At 42.2% G+C, this 20,854-nt stretch overlaps 1 long non-coding RNA gene and 1 other non-coding gene across 2 annotated transcripts in view; one reads left to right on the top strand and one right to left on the bottom strand.

The window, feature by feature from the left end:
- LOC120638478 overlaps nucleotides 1-20,854 on the top strand; it is a 492,540-nt gene that overhangs the window by 11,454 nt on the left and 460,232 nt on the right. The gene's annotated exons all lie outside the window — the stretch shown is intronic.
- On the bottom strand, nucleotides 16,973-17,110 carry LOC114812983. The gene has a single exon (XR_003760596.1). It is a non-coding gene; the product is annotated as a small nucleolar RNA SNORA7 (small nucleolar RNA).

The raw sequence follows: 20,854 nt of genomic DNA, 5'->3' as shown, positions 1-20,854 counted from the left end.
ATTACTGTGCTGTACTCTCCCAAACCCTTAGTACAGTGACCTGCACATAGTTAGCACTCAATAAATATCATTGATAGATTATTGCCCAGTGGAGACCCGATTTTGGGTAAATTTTTATCAGGATACTGTATGAAGAACACTAGGTAAAATATGAAGATCTTGAAGTACACTTGATATATTGCACAGTACTTGAAATCTATCAAGCATCTGCCTCTAAAGACTTGCTCAAATGGAATTACAGTTTTCCAATTAATGTAAAGGCATGATAGGATTCTGCCAAAATGAAGGTCTGAAAAACATCTATTAAATCACTTAAAGAAAAATATCATAGAAATTTTAGCATATAGAGGATGTTAATGTAATGTTTTTTAACGGCGCTTAAGTTGTATTTAACATTTTTATTTACATATCACTTATGTGAAGATAAACTATGGCATTTATGACTTGAATGCAGTTCCTTGAAAGCAAAACAATTGCTTTTTCCTAAACACAGTTTTGAAACATTAATTGCTCAGCTCTATCATAAGTTACAAGCAAGTATGTGTTTTAGGCAGGTCTTTTACCCACAAATAGAGAACATCCTGTTTGAATGACAGGATGGTAATAGTTAAAAGAATTACACAGGCTTTTATTGCCCACGAGAGAATCTTTTTTTTTTCCTCACCCTGGCTCTGTCTGCTTTTTCAGTGTTTGTCCATCACTGGTGTTTTATCTGTGCTGATAACACAGTAGAAAAAAAAACAAAACTTGAAAACATCTCTTTTGTAATTACAGGTTTACCAAGGTGAATTTATGTTCAGTTTCAATTGAAGGGCAGCTCATTATTTTGAACTTCCTGGGGCGAACCTTGGAGATAGAAAAATGGAAACAGCCCAGGAGCTTGAGGGGTTCACTCTTCTTTATGGCAGTGGGGTCCCTTGAGTATGTAAAAGTCAAGCCTGCTCTTCAACTAAAACAAGGAGGTTGTTGAAGTTTAGTCTCCCACCAACACCGTGACACACAGGTTGCAGAAATTGGGAAGGTCTTGCCCCTTTTTCTAGACCTAATTAAAACAACCACCTTGGTAAAATACTTGAAATTACTGGGTAGTTTGAAATGATAGAGGGGAGACTTTTTTTTAAGCTTCAACTGGTGGAACTAGCTAAATTTTTATTTGAACTGGGCTAACTCTCTCCTTGCATATACTATGTTAACGATAATGCTTGCTGCTATTCATGTAGAGCCTTAAGACTCCTCTGCACTTTGAAAATTATATACATCAATCCCTCTTCTCACCACAACATGAAGCTACCCCTTGGTTGGAACTTGGTCTTTTCGCTGCATAATGCAACACTACAGAAGTGCTTGACGGATACTGCTGAGAAGCAGCATGGTCTTGTGGAAAGAGCATGGGCCTGTGAGTCAGAGGACCGGGGTTCTAATCCTGACTCTGCCACATTTTTCCTCTCTGACCTTGGGCAAGTCGCTTACCTTCTCGGTGCCTCAGGTACCTCATCTGTAAAACGGGGATTACATCATACTACCGCCTTCGTAGACTGTGAGCCCCTTATGGGACGGGGCCCTTGATTTATCCCAGCACTTTGAATAGGGCTTGGCACACAGTGAGTTCTTAACAAGTACCGTAATAATAACCACTGATAGAGTGCAGAAGCTCATAATTGTACACCAACCAATCGAGCATAGTTTTCTCTCATTTTCTGGACTTTTAATGTTCTTCTCCTTATTCTCTAACATCTCATTATTTTTAAAGGTTGTGTCATGGAAAGATGTGTGAAGCATTGAAATGCCTGCCTGATATCCCGAAGCCATTCAAAAGTGATAAATCTGGGTTGAGGTTGGAACAGATTCAAGTCCAACCTACATTCAGGTCAAACTGGTAGAGGGAGAGATGGATTTAGCATGCGAGAACATACTTGAGGAGAATAAAAAAACAACAATTGAGAAGCAAGTCAGTCATTTGAAGAACACGGATATGTAAGTGTTTCAGCCGTTTCCATCCCATTCTGACGAGATAGGCTATTAGCATTTTCAGTATACATCCCGTTGCGTTTAACATTGTAAACGCAAAACTGAATAAGCTTTACAATATCTCTCCTGAAATTGATAACTGCAGGGCCTCTAGTGAAGCTCTCTGAGCCCTACCAGCCCACACTTGATTTGCTTTAATATGGGATATGGGAAAAGAAAAACTATCGGAACTCCATTTAGAGCTGCCTGGCAACAGACAGGTAGAAAAGACTTCAAATTACTATTTTTCATTACCAAAGGCCCCTTAGGACTACACTGGAAAGAATTCTGTCTGCCCCAGATAAGAGTCTCCCAGCAGTTTAATGTGCCAATCAGTTTTGCTCAGCAGCCCAGAATCATCATATTGCAGCTATTGAATAGTTCCAGACCATATGCTCGGAAGGATGGGGAATGTGATAGGTGACACACTTCCAAAAAATGATGATGAAGAACGTTAATACATTGATGAAGAAAAGGGAAATGGTGAAGACTGGAGCGTGGGGAAAACTGATATGTAAACCTTATATGTAATAGGCTACAATTACTTGCATGTTCTTCGGTAGAGTATGCATCTGGCACAGAGTTCTTTAAATTCTCCTCATCTTATCGCACTGTCTTTGAAGCAGCTACTGATTTTTACCCATTGTACATTTTTGAAAGGAAGTAAGACAGGTATCATTTGGGTGCCCCGAGATCTAGGATTGGTTGGGATGGAAAAAAAATATTCAAATTCATGGGGAGTCACACTAGAATGGGACTAAGTGTTGCTTGTTAACACTTGGTGAAACCATATGAGCAAGGAAAACAAGATGACAGAGAAGGGAGGGAATGCTTTCAAAAGAGTCACTGAGACGACGCCCTTTCCCTCCCCGTGTTGAATGTCTCCAATCTGCAAATAATCTCCAGTCGCAAAAAAACAACAAAAAAACAGCCTACTTGGTCTTGAAATGAGGATGAATGTGCATGACATTTTTTTCCATTTAGGAAGCTCTTCTTTCCTGGAGCACTTGGAAAAGATTTGGTAATGTCGTGGGCAGAAAAAACAAGGGATTTCTGGTTGCTCCTTTCTAACCATTAGGACTGCATTACCCAGAATTTCTGTTTGAAATCTTTGGCTTTCTGTTGGTGACCACTTGGATGTGACAGCCTGGGGAAGATGAATTGATCTTTAAGAATCAAGAAGAGCACCACTCTTTAATTGAGATAAAATCTTTCTGAAACTTGAGTGCACAGTGAATATGAGAAATTCAGAGTAATGGGAGATATTTAAGGTTCTTTGAACAAGTTGGCAACTGAATTTTAATTACCATTCTCTGACTGTAGTCAGACAATTGTTTACGTAGCTTAGCTGTAAGAGCCCGGGCTTGGGAGTCTGAGGTCATGGGTTCTAATCCCCGCTATACCGCTTGTCAGCTGTGTGACTTTGGCCAAGTCCCTTAACTTCTCTGGGCCTCAGTTCCCTCATCTGTAAAATGGGGATTGACTGTGAGCCCCATGTGGGACAACCTAATTACCTTGTATCTACCCCAGTGCTAAGAACAGTGCTTGGCACATAGTAAGTGCTTAACAAGTACCAACATTATTAAGACTTGTCCAGTGACAAATACAGAGAGTAATTTGTGATTAAGCAATGACAGAATTTTCTGTTTTGCACAACTGAGGGCATGGTTGTCCATATTTTTTTTTCTTTCAATTCATCTAAAACAGTTGGCTGCTGTTGTTAATGTGTTCTTACTATTCATTAGTCTCTTTCGTACTAGGGGAATTATGCTTTTATGGAACCTCCTATCTCCCATCGCTTTTATCACTGTTATGATAGTCAAGTGAGTCCTCAAGAAAGTCCATCACTGCCATGAGTTGGAAATACTTCAGTGGAAAGGTAGAAAAAGCCTCCTATAGCAGCTTCTGTCATGACACTGCTTACTTGGTTGTACTCTTCTAAGGCAAAAGTAAATATTACTTGACCTCAGCATTATCTCAGTTCTTTAGAGTTTCCCTGTAGAGAATGAAAGGTAGTAGATGGAGGGATTCCTTCCAGTGTTGATTTTCCACACCTTCTCAGCAGCCTGAGTTTGCACAGTTAGATATAATAATAATAATAATTATTATTATTATGGCATTTGCTAGGCACTTATTTTGTGCCAAACACTGTTCTAAGCACTGGGGTAGATAGGAGGTAATCAGGTTGGACACAGTCCCTTTCCCACATGGGACTCACCGTCATAATCCCCATTTCACAGATGAGGTGACTGAGCCACAGTGAAGTTACTTGCTCAAGGTCACACAGATAAATGGCAGGGCTGGGATTAGAATCCGCATCCTCAGACTCCCAAGCCCAGTCTCTCGCCCCTAGGGCATGCTCCTTCAGATCTCACAAATGATCAATGTCTGTAGCTTATGTGCATTGCAAAATTCAAGACTGGAAAGTGCCAGAGCAACATTTTCAGATGATTATTCTTTCAGTTGTATTTATTGAGTGCTTACTGTGTGCAGAGCACTGTACTAAGTGCTTGGAATGTACAGTTGGGCAACGGATAGAGACAATCCCTGTCCAACAATGGGTTTACGGTCTAAAAGATTACATTACTCATCCGCGTTTACTCTGCAGATCTCCGATTCATGGAGGCTGTGGCACAGTTGTTAAATCAAAATCATTTTCAAATAGCCATTTGAAAAGTCTGGACTTTCAAAAAAAAAAAAAAAAAAAAAAAGATTGAGGGGTTGTATGCTTCCTGTAGGTGTCATGGAAGATGGCACCATCTGCCTGTGGCATCTCCTGCTTTCATTCTTTATTGGGAAAAAAAAAGTCTTCCTCTGTCTTCCTTTCAAGCATATAAATTGCGTTTCTAAAACAGCATATTTGCCAGCTTGGTTGATCTTGAATATTAATTCAGCAGGATCAGCTACTTTTTGAAACATTTTCTGTATTCTGAGGGGTTTTTTTCTTGTTTGTTTGTTTTTCCTCCTGTTTGAGACCTGGAGACTTGTACCTTATCAGAGCTCTAAATTTAGCCTCAATCCTCTGCCAGCATGAAGTATGTGATGATTACTCCTGTGCAAAGTACATGGGGAATATACAGCCTCACATTTGAGGAACGATGTGTCGGCAGACACTGAGGAAGGGCCACTGAGATGGCTTTAGGGGTTGAGGGATCCTAATAAATTATCTGTATAATCGGGCAGAAGAACACATTGACCTGAAATACCCGGAAAATGGAAGCCAGTTTTTTTTTTTTTTCTGGCTTAATAGTTACTGAGAATTTTCAAGTGTAAATTTGGCCCATGCGAGAGGAAGAGAAAGAGGCTAAGAAATGTCTGGAAGTTAGAAATGGATGTTACATTTCTGGCCCCGGACAACTTTAGTCAGGGTGACCTGGTAAAATAGCTATCGTTTATTCCCTGTCTGGTATCCTGAGACTGTCTGACATTGAGTCATTTTCCTAGGACAGTGTAATGTGGGAAAATTAACAGAATTTAAATGGATAGGAGGAAAAAAAAGCAGTCCAGGGGGAAATCTACAATTTTTATCCCCTTCAAAAGATTGGTGCTCTGAAGGAGAAAGTTCTGAAAAGGGAAAAGTTTTTGCTCAGTCTACACTAAGATATACTTTACTTCCAAATCACTGATGATCCTTGTTTATCTCATACTGCCTTTGCAGCTAAAGTGAGTTTTGCACTAGCAAAGTAGCTTTACCTGAATTTTATAATCATCTGGGATGCCTGCTTCCATATCTCCCCCTCATTTCCCCAGCTTCCTCCCCCTTCTCATCTGAGTTTTCATTTTTCTCAGTCATCCTTCAAGACACCAACCTCAGGCTTTCAAAATGTGCACATTTTCTAAATAAGAGAAGCAGCATGCTCTAGTGGGTAGAGAACAGGTCCGGGGACAGAAGGACGTGGTTCTAATCCCAGCTTGGCCACTCTTCTGCAATGTGATCTTGGGCAAGTCACTCATATTCTCTGTGCTTCAATTACCTCATCTGTAAAATGGGAATTAAAGATGAACCCGCTGTGGCATGTGGACTTTAATAATGTTGGTATTTAAGTGCTTACTATGTGCAGAGCACTGTTCTAAGCGCTGGAGTAGATACAGGGGAATGAGGTTGTCCCACGTGAGGCTCACAGTCTTCGTCCCCATTTTACAGATGAGGGAACTGAGGCACAGAGAAGTGAAGTGACTTGCCCACAGTCACACAGCTGACAAGGGGCAGAGTTGGGGTTCGAACCCATGACCTATGACTCCCAAGCCCGATCTCTTTCCACTGAGCCACGCTTTGCTTGTATCTACCCCAGAATTTAGTGTATTGCCTGGCACGTAGTAATCACTTAAAGAGTATACACACAAAAAAAAATCTGCCCCTTCCTCCTATGCCTCTGAACACATCCCTTTTTACCTTCTCTCTACTTTTTCTTCCCCCTCTTCCCTCCAGAATGTCATCAACCATTAATTCTGATTACTCCTTCACAGTTCAACTGCCTAGCCTTAAAAAAAAAAAATACAAAAACAGCTTATCTCAGCTCCACTACAGCACCAATCAATAGTGTCTGAGTATTTACTCTGTGCGAAGTACTATCCTAAGCATTGGGAAAGTATATTAATTCATCTATCACTCCCTCACCTTCCTCCCATTCCCATCCAAACTCCTCCATACGTTACCCACTGCCTCTGCTTCCTTTCATCCAACCTCCTTCTTGACCCTGTACAATGCAGTTGCTGAGCCCTTCGCTCTGCTGACCCATTCATCATTCATTCATTCAATCATATTTACTGAGCACTTACTGTGTGCAGAACACTGTACTAAGTGCTTGGAAAGTCCAATTTGGCAACAGACAGAAACAATCCCTACCCAACGACGAGTTCACGGTCGGTCTACCCAGAATCACCAGTGAACAACTTCTGGTTAGACTCTACGACAGCCTAATCTTCTTTGACCTCTCTTTCGCGACAGGTCCCAACACTGCCCCAACCTCTCGCCTGCCATCTCACATTTCCTTCTGCCTCCAGAGTATCTCTACATTGATATGCCACTGATAAATCAAGACCAATATGTCCAAAAACAGAACTCCTCATCTTCCCTACAGATCTCCTCTTCTGCACCGTTGCCATCGTGGTTGGCGACACCGCCATCCTCCCCGTTTATCAAACCCCCATATTTATCATCACCCATATTCTGCCCATTGCCAAATCCTATCATTTCTTTCTCCACAGTATTTCCAGGGTCCTTGCCTTCCTCTCCATCCAAACAGCCACCGCAGTGGTCCAGGTGTTAGATCTTGGCTATTGCATCAGCCTCCTCTCCGACCTCCATGCCTCCACTATTTCCCTTTTTCAGCTCTTAGTTCCCACTGCTGCCTAGATTATCTTTCTCAGACATCGTTCTGTACACATCTGCCCCCTCTTCAAACCCTCCAGTGGTTTCCCATTCCTCTCCTGACCGTCGACTTTAAGACCTTAGATCAGCTCCCTACGTCATACTTATCCTTGCTGTTCTCCCTACCACCAACGCTCTTATTTCACTGACCTCCAGCTCACCTGCCACTGCCTCTTTCTTGCCACCAACCTTACAGCTGACTTGTTGCTCAGACTCTTCCTTCTTTCTCGAATTCCGACCACTTCATATCAGGCAGAGCACGGATCTCTCTGTCTTCAAGACCTTTCTGGAGTTACATCTTCTCCAGGAAATCTTCCCCGTGAATTTCTCATCTCCTCACCCCACAGCTGCCACTGAAAAATAATTATGGTGTTTATTAATCACTTCCTGTGCGCCAGGTACCATATTAAGCTCTAGGGCGGGTACAAGAAAATCAGGTTGTACATAGCTCCCGACCTACATGGAGCTCACGGTATCAATCCCCATTTTATGGACGAGATAACCGAGGCCCAGAGAAGTGAAATGACTTGATTGAGGTCACACGGTAGACAAGTGAAGGAGCCGGGATTAGAGCCTATGACCTTCTGACCCCCGTACTCTGTCCACTTCGCCATGTTACCTCACCACTAAAACTCATTCACACACCCCGCTCCCCCTGTATAAAGACAAGTTCATGTCTTTATTCTCTTCTCCCCCCACCACTTGGCTCCTGAGCCTGATGTGGACAAGGGCTTAAACATAGGGGCTTGACAAATAGTATAGTAAGAACATAATTATTTAATTATAGTGATACTGTTATCATCATTACTGTTATTGTTATTGTCCTATCTGTTGTTGTTTTTTTCCTATCTCTTCTGCTAAATTGTAAACTCTTTGGTAGGGCTGGAGCATTTTAGTCCTGTCGTAGTCTCGTGAATGTTTAGTACAAGGCGCTGCACAGAGTAAGTGCTCAAATACTATTGATCTTTATTATTCAACAGCTTGATTATGTGGAAAAAGAGGAGGCCTTCTCATCCGCTCTTACCTGATCACCATCTGGAAGAGGCTAGGATGAGTGGATAACTCATTTAAATTAAATCAGTTTTGAAGTCAGTGGCATTGCACAACTTTTGAAATGCAAAATTACTCAGCCACAAATTGTAGAATCATGGATTTCTTTTTTTAAGGTTTCAACAACTCCTTTATGGTGTTAACCATTACTTTCAGCAGTTACATATTTTATTCTTACCCTAAGTACTAACCTATATAGGTACCTTTTCATTTTCCTCATTCACTTGTATACTCCATACTTAGCCTGCAATTTCACCCCAAATTACTGGAACTACTTCTCGTTCAACTCTCCAACCTAAATTATCTCCAAGTCAATGTTAGCTGCCCCGCCTCCCCATATATTATGAGATATTTGAGCATAGGAATGGGTACTCTGCTACCGTTTTCTCTCCCAAGCAGTTAGGACAGAGGTCTACAAATCGGCAGACCCTCAGTGAATTAAGACATTTGATCATCCTAGAGGTGAGGAAAAGCAATACCTTTGGGGCACTACCCTACCTAAGGAGCCATGCTAAGAAGAAATAGAGGCTCAGAAATTCGTCTGGCCACCAAGTGCGTTGATCTGTGTGGACACGACGGGACCGATGAATCCAAATGCTTTTAGATGAAGATGGGTGTTGGGACATTCGAAGAAACAAACCGAGGCCTTTTTTAATTTTTTCCAGACTTTTATTTCTCTGTGGCCACCCTCCCCCCGCTTATAACTCTCACTTTGGAAACTCCCGAACAGATCCGTCAGGGTAGACGTTAGGTGATGGTCTGGGCCGGGGACGTAATCGACCATTTGGCCACAGCTGCGCGTGTCCGTGACGATGTGGCTCTGACACCTCTTAACTTCCTTGCGATCATCTATTGCTCCGGCACACGCAGCTTCATAAAGCTATGAATTAATCTTTAGGGAGAAGAATGCCTAATACAGAACACAATAACGGGCGGCAGTCCCGGCAATAAATTTGATGAAAGGTTTCCTCAAAGCCATAGCAAAGGGTAATACGAGTCCACTTCTTAGCTCTGTGCCGTGGTTATTTATGGGCCGTGACCCCCAAGGAGATTAGATTCTTTATTCCGCTGCCTGGACCATCTACCCAAGCCTCAGCATTTTGGTTCTTTTGATACCCTGTTGGTACCCTGACAGTGCAGTTGTTCATCGATTTTGGGAACTGCCACTGTCCTAAATTTCCATGGCTCGGATGAGAAGAATTCCATTGTGTGTGTGGAGGGTTGGATGTATCCACTTTTTCACCCTGGACATCATGTGATGACAGAAATATCCTGGGTGGCGATCTTGAGAGAAACAGCATGGCCTAGGGGATGGAGGAGAGATCTGGGAGCCAGAAGGACCTGGTTTCTAATCCCAGGCTCTGCCACTCGTCTGTGTGACCTGGGGCAAGTCACGTCATTTCTCTGGGTCTCGGTGACCTTCTCTATATAATGGGGATTAAGGCTGTGAGCCCCACGCAGGACAGGAACGGTGTCTAACCTGATCAACCTATATCCACCCCGGGATTTAGTATAGTGCCTGCCAAATAGTAAGCGTTTTTAACAAATACCATTCAAAAAATCCCATATTTCTCCTGGAGAAACAGATTTGGCAGAAAAAATAACTGCCTTCCAAAGTGGTGGTGTTTGTTTTGTTGGGTTTTTTTGTCTCTTTTCGCCCTGACTGAAAACCTCCGCCTTCAAAGAAGAAAAAAATGGCACCTCATTGGATGTACCTCAATGAGATTTTAAGCTTGTCTCGTATTATTTCATTCTTCTCATTTGGTATCAGATTTCTAATTGTGGCATCTAAGCTCTGCCGAGAGAAGGGTGGAGATACATTTGGCTATTAATAGTAATCATTATAGGTCAGATATAAAAAACAGAATCAACCCTCCCCAGATTAGACAGCTCCATCTGCTGTTTTCACTAGGCCAACTATTAAACTAATCAGATGTTCCATGCACAGTGAGAATCCATAACGTGCTGAGAGAGGAAGGCTGGCCCAGTTTCTTCTGTGCAGAAGAAGTAGCTCTTGCTGAAGAAATCCAGTTCTTGCCTAAAAATTACAGAATGGGGCATCATGGCTTAGTGGAAAGAGCCTGGGCTTGGGAGTCAGAGGAGCTGGGTTCTAATGCCGCCTCCACCACGGACCTGCTGTGTGACCTGGCCAAGTCACTTAACTACCCTGGGTCTCAGTTCCCTCATCAGCAAAATGATGAGAAGCAGCATGGCTCAGTGGAAAGAGCCCGGGCTTGGGAATCAGAAGTCATGGGTTCTAATCCCCACTCCACCACTTGTCAGCTGGGTGACTTTGGGCAAGTCACTTCATTTCTCTGTGCGTCACCTCATTTGTAAAATGGGGATTAGGACTGTGAGCCCTTAATTACCTTGAATCCCCCCAGCACTTAGAACAGTGCTTTGCACATAGTAAACGCTTAAAAATACCATTATTATTATTATTATTAAAATAGGGGTACTACACACGTTCTCACCCCCACACACTTACAGTGTGAGCCCATGTGGAACCTGATTATGTAGTATCTACTCCAGTCCATACTACGCACTTAACAAATAACACAACCCAGTTTCAGGGTCAATTGTTTGAGAAATCAAGACAATAAGTGCGTCAATATTTATTTGTTCTTTAATACTCTGCTGGATTGTCCGATACCTCAGTGGGTACAGAATTGTTTTTATTAACACATACCAGTAGTTTTGACATGTTCCCATAATTGTGGATGAGATCCTTAAAGTTTCTTTTTGTTAAAGGCAGATGATGTGGAAAACAAATTGGATGGGCTTCTTTTTTTTGTGCCGGGAGAGGGGGATTTTGGGAGGGCGGGGAGGGGCGATAAATCAACAAGCCCATCAGGCAAATCCAATTACATTTAGAGATTGCTTATTGTGCACAGTGCAATATGCTAGGTTCTTGGAAGAGTACAGTACAACAGAGTTGGTAGACGTGGTCGCTGCCTAAGAGGAGCTTAGAATCCACGGGGAGAGACAGACATAGAAAAAAATGTGTCATGGATATGTTCCGAAATCCTTGGTCACAGACCAGGGGACGAGAACCAGTGGGCTTTTTCCTGCAAAATGAAAGATTGCTAGCCCCTAGATGTAATCATCCAACTACTATGATGGTAAAATATCTTCAGCTTGTGTTCTCTCAATCTTTGTCCCTTTCTTTTCTTGTTTTGATGTAGAATACTGTGACTGAACTTAAACCTCAAAGTACCTAAGGAGTTCCATGACTGCTTTCCTCTTTAGGAAGGCAGTCATAAATGACACCAAGAAATCACTGGTGCTTATTGACCACTTAATATGTACAGACCACTGTACTAAGAACATGGGAGAGTACAATAGAAGAGAGATGGTAGACATGTTCCCGGCCCACAATGATCTTAGAGTCTAGAAGGGCAATCCAACATGAATATAATAATAATAATAATGTTGGTATTTGTTAAGCGCTTACTGTGTGCCGAGCACTGTTCTAAGCGCTGGGGGAGATACAGGGTAATCAGGTTGCCCCACTTGAGGCTCACAGTCTTCATGCCCATTTTACAGATGAGGGAACTGAGGCCCAGAGAAGTTAAACGACTTGCCCAGAGTCACACAGCTGATAGGTGGCAGAGACAGGATTCGAACCCATGACCTCTGACTCCCAAGCCCGGGCTCTTTCCACTGAGCCACGCTGCTCCTCTATGAATATAATGAAATATGAATATGCATGTTCATATTCATATGAATGAATATGAATAAAATAGAAATAGGGACCGAGTGAGGAGTGAATAAACGGTGCCAATCTAAGTGCAAGAGTGATGCAGAAAGGAGAGGGAGTACGGGAAATGTGGGTTTCAAAGGCTGCTTGGAAGAGATGTCAGTCGATCCAATTTTTTGAACATTTACTATGTGCAGAGCACTCTACCAAGTGCTTGGAGAGTATGGTATAGGGAGAGGCATCATCTGTCTCTTCTCCTCTTTCAAAGCCGTACTGAGCCCCCCCCCCCCATTCTCTCTGCTCCTCCTCCCCTTCCCCTTCCCATCCCCAAGGGGATGAACATCTCATTAAGACAATAGCAAATAAATAGAATCAAGGTGAGGTACATCTCATTAACAAAATAAATAGGGTAATGCTGTGCTTAGAACAGTGCTTGGCACATAGTAAATGCTTAACAGATGCCATTATTCTTCTTCTTATTAAAACCAGTGGTAGGCAGTTGCAGTTGATGCTCTATCCTCTCAGTTTGGGGATGAACCATATGCCGCTAACAGGTTCTTCACGCAAAAATGACAGTGATTATTTTGCAGTTTAGCAAAGGGACCATATCTGTTTCAGTGGCTACCTAGACAATCTGCTTCTTCATTTAAGTCTATATGTGTGTCTGGTGTCTCCAGCCCAGTGGACATCCAAATAGTTTACCCATTGATTGTCATAATAATAGTAATAATAATGTTGGTATTTGTTAAGCACTTACTATGTGCAGAGCACTATTCTAAGTGCTGGGGGAGATGGGGTAATCAGGTTGTCCCACGTGGGGCTCATAGTCTTAATCCCCATTTTACAGATGAGGTAACTGAGGCACAGAGAAGTTAAGTGACTTGCCCACGGTCACAGCTGCCAAGCGGCAGAGCTGGGATTTGAACCCGTGACTCCGACTCCCAAGCCCAGGTTCTTTCCACTAAGCCACAATCATCATCGAATGTTGAGTGCCTACTGAGGGCCCAGCATTGTCCTCAGCTCTTGGGAGAGTCCAGTGGCTCATATCGGCCTACAATAATACGTTAATGGCTCATGTTGGCCTACGATAATCCATTGCTTTATTCCAATAAATAATAAAGATGGAGGACTGTTGCTTTACTGTGATCTCTCAAATACTTAATACAGTCCTTTGAAGCATGGCCCAGAGAAGCAGCATGGCCTAGTGGCAAGAGCACAGGCTTGGGAGTAAGACGTGGATTCTAATTCTGGTTCCACCACCTGTCTGTTGGGTGACCTTGGGCAGTTCCCTTAACTTTCTCTGGGCCACAGTTACCTCATCCGTAAAATGGTAATTGAGACCCTGAGCCTCATGTGGGACAGGGCCTGTGTCCAATCTGACTAGCTTGTATCTACGCCAGTACTTAGAACCGTTTTGCCATACAGTAAGCGCTTAAATACCACGGTTATTATCATTGCTATTATTTGCTCACAGTAAGCACTCAAAACATACGATTGAATGAATAATCGGGTTTAGGTCTTTCCCAGATATCAGATTGTGGGAATTTCATTTGGGTTGGAATGAATATGTATACGGCTTCATGATGTTTAACCTGAAATGAGAAATAGCTCCATTCTACTGTTGACCTTAGCCTACCAAGAGACAGTTGTTGGTATTATGATTCACTGTTCATAAAACTTACAAGGCCGTTGTAAAATCTTTAAATCACAACTCCTCATGGATAAAAATGAATAGTTGAGCAAAAATGCAGGGACATAAAAAATACTATCAACAAGTAAATGTCATAGAAATATAAATTATTTTTCACTGAGCAGGGTAACTACATGAATAACAGATCACGCAATAAATAACTTGTTGCAATAAATTTAATACAATAAAATCATTGAAAGCTTGCGATAAAATATTCAGCACAAAACATGCATAAATATACCTTAGAACTACTCAAAATGCCCTTTTACTTTAATAACAAGGCTTGAGAATTGCCAACAGGGATTTAGGCAATATGCAGAAAACAGGGATTGCTCCTTCAGTCCTTCCTTCCTGGTCTTTTTTCTTGTTTTTTTTTTAATTTCCAAAGATAGAAAATCTCAAATTCAAAATTGACACCTTTTGCACTGCCCAGCGTATTCTGGAATTTGATATTTAGCCTTGTAATGGCTCCCCATGTGAATAATTATAGTGCTTAACCTGATAGCTCTTGCTATTGGAGAGTGAAGGGCAAACCTTCTCGAACCTTTCCTCACCTTTCTAAAATCAGTTTGGGAATTGACCAAGTTGTGTCTAAATAAAAGTACATATTTAGTTTTCTACCACCAGTCCAGAGAGCCCGTTCATGGTTGAAAGAAAAACCTATGGAATAAAAATGGAGTCTCTGCACACAACGTACAAGTTATTTTTGAAACGAAGTTTTATTTCTTCCCTCTGGGCCTGGGTTTGAATACTGAAAGCTAATTGAATCAAGCCATTTAATTGATAGCACACTAACAAGATCATTAAAAATGTGAATAGAACAAACTATCAACCACATCCTTTAGAAGGTGATTAAAAACAAGACTTTGGGTTTTTTGGGGGGTTTTGTTCAAATGAGAAGCATCCTGGATAGACCCCAGGTCTGGGAGTCAGAAAATCCAGGGATCTAATCCCGACTCTGCCTCCTGTGTTTTTGTGTGACCTTGGGTAAGTCACTTTTCTTCTCTGTGCCTCAGTTACCTCATCAAGTAAAATATCTGTAAAACGGGGATTAAGACTGTGATGTCTTTGTGGGTTATGCACCGTGTCCAGCTTGATTAGCTTGTATTCACCCAGAGTTTAGTACAGTGCCTGGCACATAGTAAGCACTTAAATTCTGTAAAAATGAAAAAAATCCCAATAGCCCACTGCATATTTTGGTGGATCTTTGACAGCTATATTGAAACCCACACTCACTAAAACTTCTCCCCAGTTAATTTTTTCCATTTTAGAAATTGTAGCAATTTTATACATTAAACATCTGTTGTGTACCAAGCACTCGAAGCACTGGGAAAAACTACATGGACAAGAATTAAACTTTGTTCCCAGCCCCTGTGGCTCCCAATCTAAGAAGGAATGTGGGAAGGAGGATTGGCGAGAGACAAATACGAAAAGAAGAAACAATCAAAATGGTAACAGTCCTTTACTTGAGACTGATGTATTGAAGAATGATTAGTCTATTGTGGCAGATTTTCAGGCCTCTCCCAGGCCAAACCCCTCGATTGTAAACTCGTCCTCTAGACTTTAAGCTCGTTATGGGTAGAGAATGTGTCTGTTCATTGTTCTATTGTACTCTCCCCAGCATTTAGTATAGTGTTCTGCGCAAAGATACAGCGCTCAGTAGATACAACTGACAACCATCATAATCTCAGCCATTGCGACAACCAAGACTTTCCATCTGGGGTGAAGAAGGGAAGATGGGATTCCCACGAGCGGGAGGTTGGGTAGCTCCTCTCCCACCCATTTGGCCTCCAGTGGCAATCCAGAGTAAGCGGTCCCACCCCTCTCCATGCCACACCACAACCTTCGCTCCTAGAGCTGCAGCCCTTGACCCTGTGGCAAGTTTTGCATTCACCCCAAGGCCCAGAAAGCGGTATCTAGCTAAGACCTAGGAACTATCAACTCCTTGTGCTTCATCCCATCCTAGTTCCTAATTAGTCCCTCATTAGCAACTGTTAGAACTGAAAGGAACTAGATTAGGTTTGGGAGAACAGACCCCAGAGTTAAGTGTCGGCCTTGTTTTTAAGGACCTCATGGATGGAGATGATTGAACTTGGCTTGGGAAACCCAACCTTGGATTAAACAAACCGCGGAGTCTGGGAGTTGTTCTATGTGTCTGAATGTAAACGCTCTTACTAGCAAAGAAGACTGTCTGTAGTGAGGTTTTTTTGCAGCAATGTTCTGCATACATGTAGAGCTGCCTGTGCAATAACGTTCTGTTTCATTTGTACTTTTTGTTATCCTTTTTTTAATGGCATTTAAGCACTACATATGTGCCATGTGCTGTACTATGCATTGGGGTAGATAGGTTGGACACAGTCTTATATGGGGTTTTGCAGTCTTAATCCCCGTTTTACAGATGAGGGATGGAGAATTGAAAGTGACTTGCCCAAGGTCACACAGCAGACAAGTGGCAGAGCTGAGATTAAACCTCAAGCCCTTCTAACTCCAAGGCCTTTGCTGTATCTATTAGCCACACTGCTTCTCCCTGGGGTCATGTTGTCAGACAGTGGGTTCCGTTTGATTCTAAGGTTTTACATTAACACATGTCTCTTATTACAGGCTGTAAATTAACTGTGGGCAGGGAACATGTCTACCAACTCTATTGTACTCTCCTACGTGTTTGGTACAGTGCTCTGCCCATAATAATCCCTCGAACAACACCATTAATTGATTTTCCTGTTGTTCTCGCTGGAGATGGAGAACCCTCACGGAAATCAACTGTCTCTACCTTTGATTTCCACACATTACTTGAACTGGAAATGCAGTTCTGAAGATGTAGATGTCAATGTAGACCATCTGTATCATAGTCACCTTTGGCAAAAACTACCCTTAGCTTAAATACTCACCCTCCGTACATGTGAGTTACTCGTCTTTGCATGTCAACTTCTTTGGAAATCTTGTCTTATGCTGTCGAGTCATTCGCGACCCATAGCGACACCACGGACACATCTCTCTGAGAATGCCCCGCTCTTCACCTGCAATCATTTTGGTCGTGTAGCCGTAGTTTTCTTGGTAAAAATTCAGAAGTGGGTCACCATCGCCACCTACCACGTGGTAAACTCTGCCCTCGACTCTCTCCCTTGCCGCTGCTGTCCAGCACAGTTGAGTTTTGCCTTGTAGCAGATGGCCTTCCACTCGCTAGCCACCGCCCAAGCTAGGAATGGAATGGACAGGCTTCTGCTTGTCTCTGCCTCCCCTAGCCGAGACTGGTAGAGTACTGGAAACTCTCCAAGTGTGACCCTGAGAGGGGATTAGAAGTCTAGGGCAGGTTAAAAAACAAAGCGGTATTAAGTGCTTTTGGGCATCATCCATTAAATCATCTTATTTTTCTCCCCCATCTAAAAAAAGGGCAAGGCGTTCCTTCATCTCTGTCAACATGGATGAAAAATGTGTCGCTCCTGTTTCCCGCACTGCTTTTTGCAAATGTTTGCCTAGCTCATGCAGTTCACTCCGCATCCCTGTTATTAGTCCTATATTGAGAACCATTTATTTTGTAGTCAGCTTCTTGCTAATAGAATGAGACGCTCTTACTCGGCTTCCATTTTTTGACGCCTGTCGTTGTCTCTCGCTATTGTGATGTGGTCTCTCAAGACTATATTAAATGTCCGGCCTCATGCCTGAAATAGCTCATTTTCTATAATGTGGATAATTTCAAATATGCATCGTTGGACGTTTCTGTTTCTCTTCTGTAAGAAGATGGGCACTCCTCGGGGCTCTTCCTCCATAGAAACAGCGGTCTTATAATCACTTAATATCCCTGGCTAAAGAAGAATGGCATTCTGAAATGAATAACAATGACTTGGGTCCAGGATTTCTTTGTCTTGGTGGCAATGTTTAAATTTGCGGAGTCCCATTGTCGTTCTAGGTCAAATAACTCATTTACCTGCCTTGAGGGTGTTTGATTATCTATCTTGCATGCGGTTTTCATTTGAGTAAATCCCATCTAGCCCTATTGCCAGATGCCTTGCAGAGCTAGTTTTGCTCCCAGGAGTGGCTAGAGAAGGCCAAGGCGTAATCAGCACCTGTGGGGAATTGATGTTGCCCAGTGCAGAAGGCTAATTTGAGCTTCCTGGCCAATATCCTGGGCCTTTATGATCCAAAGGGATATTTGTGTTGGTGGAAATTCTTTTCTCTCCCCGCTCTACATAAGCAGCACCATTTTCCTTGATGATCTGTTTTAGATGTTGTAGCTTTTTCAGCCCTGAGTTTGCCTTTCTGGAAGATTTCTAAATTTTTGTCTCATAAAATTAGTTTTTCTTCAGAGGCTCTTTCAGAATATGTTTTGTATGTAGAAAATTCATGTTGTCCTAAAGATTCCTTTAGCTTTAGAATGATCAGGACCTATGACACTAGTTGCTTTCTAGGGGTAAATATTGAGTATATCGAGCTATCGAGAAACAGCGTGGCTTAGTGGAAAGAACCCGGGCATGGGAGTCAGAGGTCGTGGGTTCTAATCCAGGTTCACCACTTATCAGCTGTGTGACTTGGTGGGCAAGTCACTTCACTAATCTGTGCCTCAGTTCCCTCATCTGTAAAATGGGGATTAAGTCTGTGAGCCCCACGTGGGGCAACGCGATTACCTTGTAACTACCCCAGCCCCAAGTCACGCAGCTGGCAGGCGGCGGAATCGGAATTGGAACCCACCACCTCTGACTCCCAAGTCTGTGCTCTTTCCACTGAACCATGCTGCTTCTCTAAGTAAATAGACGCTCTAGCGTAATAGAAACACAACATTACGTGTTACTTAATATGATCCCTTAATATGTGCTTCTTTACATTAAGCTAGTATGCATGCGTATTTGGCCTGCTGTTTCGCAGTCACTCTTTGCTAGGAAGTACTGGAAAATTAGTCACTTTGAGAGACATATTAAATGTTTTTTGAGCCAAGACGTATTTCCAGCTGGCAGTCTGTGCTAACATTTAACAGCTAGCGGTCTGCATCCAAACACTCTATCCACCTTCCTGTCTGTCACCTGATTATACATCTAATGTGACGAGCGTGATTATCGGTTGTCCTTTTTTTCCCCCCTCCACTGTAGAGAATTACTCCAAAACAACTACTAGACTAGTTTTATGAATGCGATGCATATTGCAGTTAAATATTTTTTTCTCACTGTGCAAAACTGCAGGAGAAAACCGTAGCTTTTCCGTAACTTTTGAATAATATCTCAGTGGCCTGATGGAAAAGAAAATGGGTTTAGAGGGATTTCTAAAGGAAATTGTATTGAAGAACTTGAAAAATGTCTTTCCTGGGTCAGCCAGGTTATTGGTTTGAGACCTCATCAAAGACACTTGAAAAATCCAAATATATGATGTCTACAGGCGTTGCTCCATGTGTTTATCCACTTCCTCCAAAGAATTCTAATGAGGTGTGGTTTCTCATTAGCGAGTCCTGTAGTCCCAAACTGAAGCAGCATGGCCTAGTGTATAGAGCTTGGACGTGGGAGTCAAAGGAGCTGGGTTCTGTAATGTAAACTTGGGCAGATCACTAAATTTCTCTATGCCTCAGTTACTTTATCTCTGCCACTTATGTGCTGTGTGACCCTGTGCAAGTCACTTCACTTCTCCATGCCTCAGTTACCTCATCTGTAAAATGGAGATTTAGATTATGAGCCCTATGTGAGACAGAGACCGTGTCCAGCCCGATTCGCTCGTATCCATCCCAGTGTATAGTACAGTGCCTGGCACACAGTAAGCACTTAGCAAACACCACAATTATTATTAAAAGTAAAATTATAATTAAACGTTGTTATTAGAAATGGATTGTGTCTAACCTGGTTATCTTGTGTCTACCCAGAGTTTAGTAGGGTGCCTGGCACATAGTAAGCGCTTAACAAATGCCATAACGTCAAAACAATCCCAACAGCTTGTGTTTTAATAAGCGTGTTTGAATAAGTACTAATTCACTAATTATAAAATTTGCGGTTTTACTACTTTGCCAGGCAAAAAAGTGGGTATTTGAAAAGTTCATAAGTATCAGGATCAACCCTGGAACTCCGTCTATAGATGGCTGTTAGACTCTTCACTTATTCATCCATTCAGTCGTATTTGAGTGCTTACTGTGCGCAGAGCACTGTATTAAGTGCTTAGAAGGTACATTTCGGCATCAGAGATAATCCCTGCCCACACCAAGTTTATAGTCTAGAAGCGGGGAGACAGACAGCAAAACAAGGAAGCAGACATCAATATAAATAAATAGAATTATAGATATATACACATTAAAAGAAGGAAACAGGCATTAATATAAATAAATATAATTATAGATATGTACATATACACAAAAGTGTTGTGGAGTGGAGAGGGAGGTAGAGCAAAGGGAGCGATTTGGTGGTGGGAGACCTGAGACTAGCACTTGGACAGTTTTCCAAATCAGTGACTGTTTCGTGATAGGCTGCATGTTGTTTCCAGGTGTTCTTCAACTTCTCAAAGGTCAATCAATCAGTGGTATTTGTCGAGCTGTTACCGCATTCACTTATCGCACTTAATACATAAAGCTCAGGTAGTGAATCTTAAACCACTCATAGTCGCAGTTCGATCGAGAATCCCCGGTCACCTTCTGAAAGTGATATCCCTAATATCTTTCAGTAAAGCTTACCTCGATTATTTCGCTTCTACCCAGGGTCTTAATACAACACGTAGTGCATAGCAAGTGCTTAATAAATACCACCGTTAGCAATAAAGACTGAACTAATGCACTTATTGTGCCTCTCAGCCATCTCCTTTAAATCCCTATGTGCACCCTCTATCCTTCGTTGATGGAGTGGCCTTCTGATTCCTTGCCGTATTTCTGCTTCTGATATATTAGAAGAATCTTTTGCTAGCTCTGGCATCTCTTTAAACTCCTTTTTGGCCTTTCTGGATTCCCTAATTTGCTTCTGATCTGTGGGTTTGTGTCTTACTTGGAAGATCTTTTTTTCGCTACCAGTTAGCCGTGCAAAAGTTTCCTTTTGGTTGCCTGTTTTTTCACTTGGTTTGTCTGTGTTATCCATTTGAC

The sequence above is a fragment of the Ornithorhynchus anatinus genome, chromosome 6 (genome assembly GCF_004115215.2).
Source record: "Ornithorhynchus anatinus isolate Pmale09 chromosome 6, mOrnAna1.pri.v4, whole genome shotgun sequence".
Taxonomy (NCBI): Eukaryota; Metazoa; Chordata; class Mammalia; order Monotremata; family Ornithorhynchidae; genus Ornithorhynchus; species Ornithorhynchus anatinus.
The sequence above is the reverse complement of the archived record's forward strand: the minus strand, read 5'-3'. Positions and strand labels throughout refer to the sequence as shown.